At 37.8% G+C, this 7,712-nt stretch overlaps 1 non-coding gene across 1 annotated transcript; it reads right to left on the minus strand.

Moving 5' to 3' along the window:
- Positions 1–215: 215 nt before the first annotated feature.
- Positions 216–322, minus strand: LOC145569635 (small nucleolar RNA R71). Its single transcript, XR_014096209.1, has one exon. It is a non-coding gene; the product is annotated as a small nucleolar RNA R71 (small nucleolar RNA).
- Between the last annotated feature and the right edge of the window lie 7,390 nt (positions 323–7,712).

Below are 7,712 nucleotides of genomic sequence, written 5' to 3' on the forward strand. Positions count from 1 at the left end.
ATCCTATAGAGCACCTTGGAAGATTCCTTGAGCTATGTGCCACGATTCAAACAAATCAAGTTTCTTAAGAGTACATCCGAATATATCTATTTCTACAATCTCTTTCGGGTAGAGCAAAGAAGCGGCTCAAGCAAGTCAAGCCAAATTCTCTCACAACATGGAGAGAGATAGTCAAGGCATTCTTGAAGAGATTTATTTTCGAGGAAAAGACCGGCAAAATGAGATGGAAGATTGCATCATTTGAACAAGAAGCGGATAAGAGTCTTAGTGAAGCTTGGGAAAGGTTCAAGGAGTTGGTACAAGCAAGTCCTCATCATGAATACAATCAAAGCTTGCTCATGCGATTCTTCTATGATGGATTGGAACCTATGTAGCTAACTTGGATGCGGGGGCGGGTGGACAATTGATTAAGATCCCCCAAAATCAAGTTGAAGCAACAATTGAAGAGGTAGAGAAGAACTACACTTGGGGTGGTAGAAGGAGTAATGCACCGAAGAAAGGTGGGATGTACGAATTAGAGAAGGTTGATCAATTGCAACACAAATTGAGCTTTTGAGGAAGGGCCTTGCAAAGTTGAACACGAGTGTTAATAATGGCACAAGCTCTTCTCAAGTTAATTTTTTTTCATGTCAAAATTGTGGTGGCACAAACCACGATACATCTTATTATGGAGGTTTGAGCCCCGAGCATGTTGCAGCTTACAAAACACGGCAAGATGGATATAGGGGAAGTGGCAGAGGAGTAGTTGGGAGACAACCACTACCCGGATTTGCACCTCAACCTCAACATTGGGGGCAACAAGCTCAACCATCATACAATTCCAACCCTCAATACCAAAACCTACCTCCACCTCAAAACCAAAACCCAAGAGGTAACTACCCAAGAAATAACCAATACAACAACCAAAATTAATACAAAAACCAACATCAAGCGTCTCAAAGGAGCCAAGATCAAGCATCTCTACCCGATTCCACACAAACTCAAATTCTTCAATAACTCCAAGCTATGAATCAACAAATGCAAGAGGTCAAAGCTCATAACAAGATGCTTGATTCACAATTAGCCTAATTGGCCGAGAGAGTACCTTTCAACTCACCATCTACTGTACTCGGACAACTACAAGCTAACCCCTCTCATAACATAAACCCCGACTCATGCAAGGCAATCACATTGAGATCGAGCATATCCTATGAAGGGCCTAAAGAGGGAGATAGTAAGGGAAATAAGGGAGGAGAAGAAGGTGTGAGGGTGGAGAAGAGACTTGAAGAAGAAAAACTTGATGGGAAAGATAACAAAGTGGAGAAGAAGTAGCTTAATGATGAGAAGACAACTTCTACTTCTAGTGAGACTAGGAAACTAGATGGGCCGGTTCCTTTTCCCGGGAGGCTTGCGGAGAGAAACGTGAACGATAAATTTGCGAAATTCCTTAGTGTAACGAAGAACTTACACATAAGTCTCCCTTTCATCGAAGTTGTTACCCAAATGTTTTCGTACTCCAAATTTGTCAAAGACATCCTGACCAACAAGAGGAAGCTCAATGATGAACTCATTACCCTCCCTCATGAATTTAGTGCACTCGTTCAACATAAGATAACAAAGAAAGAGAAGGACCCGGGAAGCTTACTTTACCGGTTAAAATTGGCAACATGGAACCTAGGGGTGCCTTGGTGAATTTAGGAGCGACTGTTTGCTTAATTCCCCTCTCCATTGCACAAATACTCAATATTAAAATGATAACCACTAGAAAAATGATTCAATTGGCTGACCGCTCGGTCAAACATCCTTGTGGCGAGCTTGAGGATGTTCCTATTCAAATTGGGCATATTTATGTGCCATGTGATTTTGTAGTGACGGATATGGAGGAAGATGTTGATACTCCTTTGATCTTGGGTCGTGAAGCTCTAAAAACCTTGGGGGCGGTCATCAATTGCAAAAACAACACTATTACATGTGAAGTGGCCGATGAGAAGATTGTTTTTGAGTTTTCCAAATTGCTCAAGACCCCCATGGTTAAGAAATGTTATAGAGTTAATGTTGTGTGAAAGGATAAAGTCGTATTACCTAGTAAAAAAAAATAATTCTTAAGTTCCTCTAACTATGCAGATAGGGAAGAAAGGGTCGATCCATAGCGTAGACACCCAAATGTGTCTCCCCAAAACCAAACCCAGTGATGAATACCTTTCACGTCATTTGATTATCGAACAAAGTGAAACTGTGAAAAGTCTAGTGATGAGGATGTTTTTATTAAAATATTTCTCTTTCTGATTTCAATAATATTTCTTCTCTTACTCTATTTATGAAAAATATCTAGTCCAATTTGGTTTTGTCCATGGTAAGGGTCCAATAATGTGTAGTTGGATTAGGCTCGAAAAAAGCTTTCCAATGATATATAATAAGCCCAATTTCGATAAATAATGAGGAAGTTATGGATTATATTCAATTGGGCTCGAAATGATTTTTATATGCGGCCCAATCATCTAGAGGAGGGCCTATTAATTATTATTCCTAAGGTTATTAGGATTAATTTAATCTTCTAGAATATCTAGAAGGTTTCTTTTTAATTCTAATGAGATTAGAATTGATAATTATATTTTAAAGAGTTTTATTTTGAATAAAATATGTGATTTGGTACAAATATGATTTTAATCTTCTTAACGCGGAATTTGCTGCTTAATCATATAACGAAGAGGATTCCGTACAAAAGCGCGTTTTATCTTTTAATTAGCGCCAAACGACAAAGTCTGTCGCCTGGCACTAACATCTGTCTCCTGGCGCTGATGTCTATCGCCTGGAGACAGATGCTAATTTTATTCCGAATAGGACTTGATTTGATTCCGTGCTATTTTTCCTATAAATAGGGGTCATATCTCCTCCGTCTTCAGTCATCAACAATCAATAATCATCAATTATACACAACCAATCATCTCTTATTCTCTCTAAAAGCAGGAAGCTTTCTCTCTCTATTATTTTTCTTAACCTTCCCTCTCTCAAAATTCCACATTCACAAGTTCTAGAAACACCTAGCCAAGTTCGAAGTTGCCTTCACCCTAGACGTGAAAGGTTGATAATTTATGAGGGTTTGGTCCCAAATCTTTATTTCAATTATTTAATTTAATAGTTTGATTTTAATATTTTCCTTAAAGTTTCTAACATGTGTATTTTGTTATTAGAAAGAGATATGTGGCATCAAAGTAAGTACTTTAATTGTTATTCTTTTGATATTGAAATCATGCTTAAATTATTTGTTGATTCCTAGTATCATGTTCGGATGTTATATTGCTTTCTAGTATCATGTTTAGGGTAATAACTAAAATTTCTAATATCATGTATGATGCTTCCTATTTCTTCTAACATGTTAGTGTCATGTTAGGGATAAAGATTTGATCTTTAATGTTTAGTGACATGCTAGGGTTTGTTATTAATCTTGTTAGTATCATACCTAGGATCTTGCTATTATTATTATTGCTTTGAGATTGAGAATATCATGATGATGATTATTGTTATTATGTTGCTTGATATTATATTTATTATTATTGTTATTGCTTGATCACGCCATCTCTTGCAAGATTAAATGGAATTTGTACTTGTAATCACGCTTCATAAGATAATTAATAATCTTGTTAGGGTTAATATGATTATAATTCAAGTGATCTCCAAAAATAGTTTTGTTTGTGCATTAAATTTAACCAACATAGATTAAACAGGTTTAGGGTAAACATATTGATTGTATGTTAGTCAGAAAGCGCACATGAATATGAGAAGTATAAAGTAGAGGCCTATTTTTAGGGCAATTTCAATCTCTTTTAGGTTGGATTTGTACCTTCATCCTCGAACTTCCAATCATGGTTCCAGACCTATTGGAGTTAGAGATCTCATGGATCGTGAAGGGGTGTAACCTTCACCTTATGAACGGTTTACAAGTTCCTAAAACTTTTTAGCAACACTTTTACTGTAGCTTTCTTCCCTTTGGACGCCACCATGCTTAAGTGTATGATCATAGTGGGGCTCAAGTGTGGGATGCTTGAAATATTCCCTACAGTTTTTTGGCTACTCCACTCGGGATGATTTCTATTTTAATTCCTAAAATTTATTTTGGCAATGATTTAGAATGAGTGGATGAGACTCGAAAAGTTCTAAGTATTTCATGTGCGTAATTTTGATTAACATTGTGGCATATGCATAAAAAGTTCCGCATTGGAAAGACCATCCGAAATGCGTCAAAAACATAGGATTTTTACACGTAGGAAATTAGGGAAACATCTTTCACAACTAAAGTTGAAATAACGCTACGAAAAAAACTGGAAAATTCAAGAACAGAAAGCTGCCGAGGCATGTAGGAATTAGCGTTGAGAAAACAGCGTCAGCGCCAAACGATGGCGCTGTCGCCTGGCGACAGTCTTGTCGTCTTGCGACAGACACTATTTTCTCGCGCTGAATTCTTCCAATACCGAGCCAGAAATCTACCTTCTTGTTTCGACTAGTTTTCTAGTACTGTTTGCTCGGTTTTACTTCCTGATTGAGTTTTTCCCTTTTTTTAGAAACCCATATGTGTTCTATATATGGCCATAACCCTCTGGGGATTCACGCTCCACCTACCCAATCGAACGCTCCTGGCAACGAAGGGTACATCGAAGTTTGTTGAATTCACCAAACCGTGGAAGTGAGTTTAACTCGCGGGGTCCCATCCACTCGTGCCAACCCTTCCAAAGGTAAGGCTTCCGCGCGGTGCATCCGGAGTCATAACCATGGACCCTCTTTGACTAACCCCTATCCTAAACTTTAGGGAACTAGAGCCATGGTTAGGTTGCAAACTCATTGCATCATATTGTTACTATGTACTACTTGTGCATTATTTGTTTGTGCATAACCTATATGTGTTTCCAGTAACCGTTTGTTTGACATGTGAATGAGTTTAAATGAACTAATTAACGACTAAAGGACTTTGCTAAATTAATTAATTAATTAATTAATTAATTAATAAATGATTAAAAAGTCTAAATAAATTGATCAAACTTGACTTAGTACGACTTTAGGCTTGTCCTTTTGAAGTAAAAATACTGGAAACAGTTCCAGACCAATGTTCCAGCAATGGCGCAGAAGTCTGGACTGTAGCGCTATGTGCTAGTTATTAGCGCCAAGCGACACTATTGTCGTTTGGCGCTGGTCTTTAGCGTCTGGTGACAGTCCTGTTGCTCCGGCAATAGTCCATGTTTTGCTCGAGTCTTCGCAACGAGTCTAATTAATCAATTTACTTAATCAGTTTAACCAGTTTATTAATGACAATAGTCATGTTTAGTCCTTGATTAAGTCTAGTCACATGGTCATGACACGAGTCAAACATGTCATCTACACTCACTAGTTCTAGCACACTTTGTGAATATGTCACCATGACCATGTCTTAGGTTCATGCATGAGTCGGTTCTTCCGTCATTTGAGTCAGGGGTACATTCTATTCCTAATTCTTTCATATCTCTCCATTCTCTACATGTTTTCTCCATATCACAACGTTCATTCTTCTTACCTCCTTCCATCTATTGCATGTTGAATAGAGTTTGAGTCAAATAATTAACAGTAAATATCCCCAATTTCCCTTTTCAAAGCACTTGGTCAAGGAGAGAAGGGCGATTAATCAAGGACAACACATTTGTTCAAATACTACTTTATGACAAACCCATAAGTCGGAAAAGAAAAGCCAAGAAAATAATGGCGTCTCAAGAAGAAGTTAATGAACTCAAGAAGGACGTGGCCAACCTAACTGAATTGATGAAGAGTATAGGTCTTCAAGTCAATGACCCTGTGAGACAACAACTTATGGGGCTCATGCAAGAAAGCTTGAGCAAAATATCCAATGACTATAGATTCCAGGGCATTAGCTCACAAGGGGTCTTAGTGGACAAGGAACTTCTTTCGCAGAAGTTCAATGCCAGTGACATCCCTAGATTCAAGGCAACAGATAATCCTTACTTCCATTTAAGAGCGTTCGAGACAATAATGAACATTAAGGGGATAGATAAGAAAATTTTTCATACACTATTTTCTTTATCACTCGAAACAGTTTGTCGACAATGGTTCTTTTCCCTTGATAAAGAGAAAACCTCTACTTGGGATGCCATTGTAAATGCTTTTATTGATAGGTACAATTGTAATATTCAAGTTGAAACTGATCATAGGGAACTTGAGATACTTAAACAAAAAGAGAATGAAGGTTTTACTTCTTTCTTTAATAAGTGGAGGGAAACCACTGCTAAGATGATTGAAGTACCTACTGAAAAGGAATCTGTGAGATTGTTCATAAAGAATCTCCAGGAAAAATATTCTAAACATCTCAAGTATCAAAGCAACTTGAATACTTTCAAGGCCGTCTATGACATCGGAATTAATATCGAAGATGACCTCGCAAAGCAAAAAGCTACTAACAATAGCAACAACAGTGGCTGGAAAGGAAAGAAGAACGACAATCCTTCTTCTTCCAAAAACGCCCACTCTAGTAACATTGTTACTACCTTTGATCTCAATAAAGTCTTAGCCATAGAAAATCAAGGGTCTAAAAAGCAACTAAGGATAGATTTCACTCCTATTGGGATGAGCTATGATACTGCCTTCGATCAACTCCATGCCAAGGGACTCATTACTCACATTGGACCTATTCAAGATCCGGCACCTGAGAAGAGATTGCCTAGTAGGAACCCAGATGCACATTGCAAGTACCATCAAGGTAGGGGTCATACTACTGAGAGCTGCTGGAAGCTAAAAGAGGCCATCCAATACTTGATCGATAATAACAAGCTTCCCATACCTCCAGCTAGCAAGAAGACCGAGTGATAATAAGAGCGCAAGACATGAGGCGAGCTTCAACGACAAGATTTCGTGACCTTTTTATTTTATTCATCCTTTCCCCAATAAGTCTAGCATAGGCACATTTTATTCTCCTTAGATCTTATTTTGTAGGTTTTTTCCTTTTTACCTTTTAATAAAATGAGCATTTATTTTCTTGCACATGATTATCGCATTGCATTAAAAAGGAAAAACAAAATCCATGTCGAACTAAGCACAAGGTATAATAATGATTTGAGGCACCCCTTGTAGCCATATCATATTACCTTTCACCCTTCAAATATACAATCCTTTCTTGACAAACCACTTTAAGCCTCGTCTAACGACAGACCTTCCTTTTTCAACCCACATCTACCTAACCTTGGGATGGGATGGCGTGCAATCTATGCAATTTTTAAAGAATAAAAGCTTGAGTGATTAAAAATATCAAAAAATAGAAAATGATAAAAGTGTACAAAAGGGCAAGTGTTCCAATGTCTTTGATATGAATATATCTTTGATAAGAACACGTCTCAAATTGCGTCTCTTATCCAGTGCTTGGTACCGTGCCTGAGAAACATGAATGCCAAGTGAGTGATAGACCGCATGATCGGGATTGCCCACGCTTATCAAAAAATGCAAAAGCAAAAATAAAGAGAGCAAAAAATAAACAAAAGAAAAAGAGTTAAAAGGTGAGGAAACCTCAAGCATAAAAATATAAAGATCTCAAAAACAAGGTTGCACTCCTTAGGGGCTTATCTAGGGTCTTGAGCCTTTACCCTTTCTTCTTCCACCTTTAACCTAACCACGTTACAACCCTTAAAAGACTTCTTTGAGGTATACACATACTTATGCGAGGTTCAGCTAGAGCTACGTTCGGCCTGATTCCTAACGGATAG

The sequence above is a fragment of the Chenopodium album genome, chromosome 11 (assembly GCF_948465745.1).
Source record: "Chenopodium album chromosome 11, dcCheAlbu1.1, whole genome shotgun sequence".
Lineage (NCBI taxonomy): Eukaryota > Viridiplantae > Streptophyta > Magnoliopsida > Caryophyllales > Amaranthaceae > Chenopodium > Chenopodium album.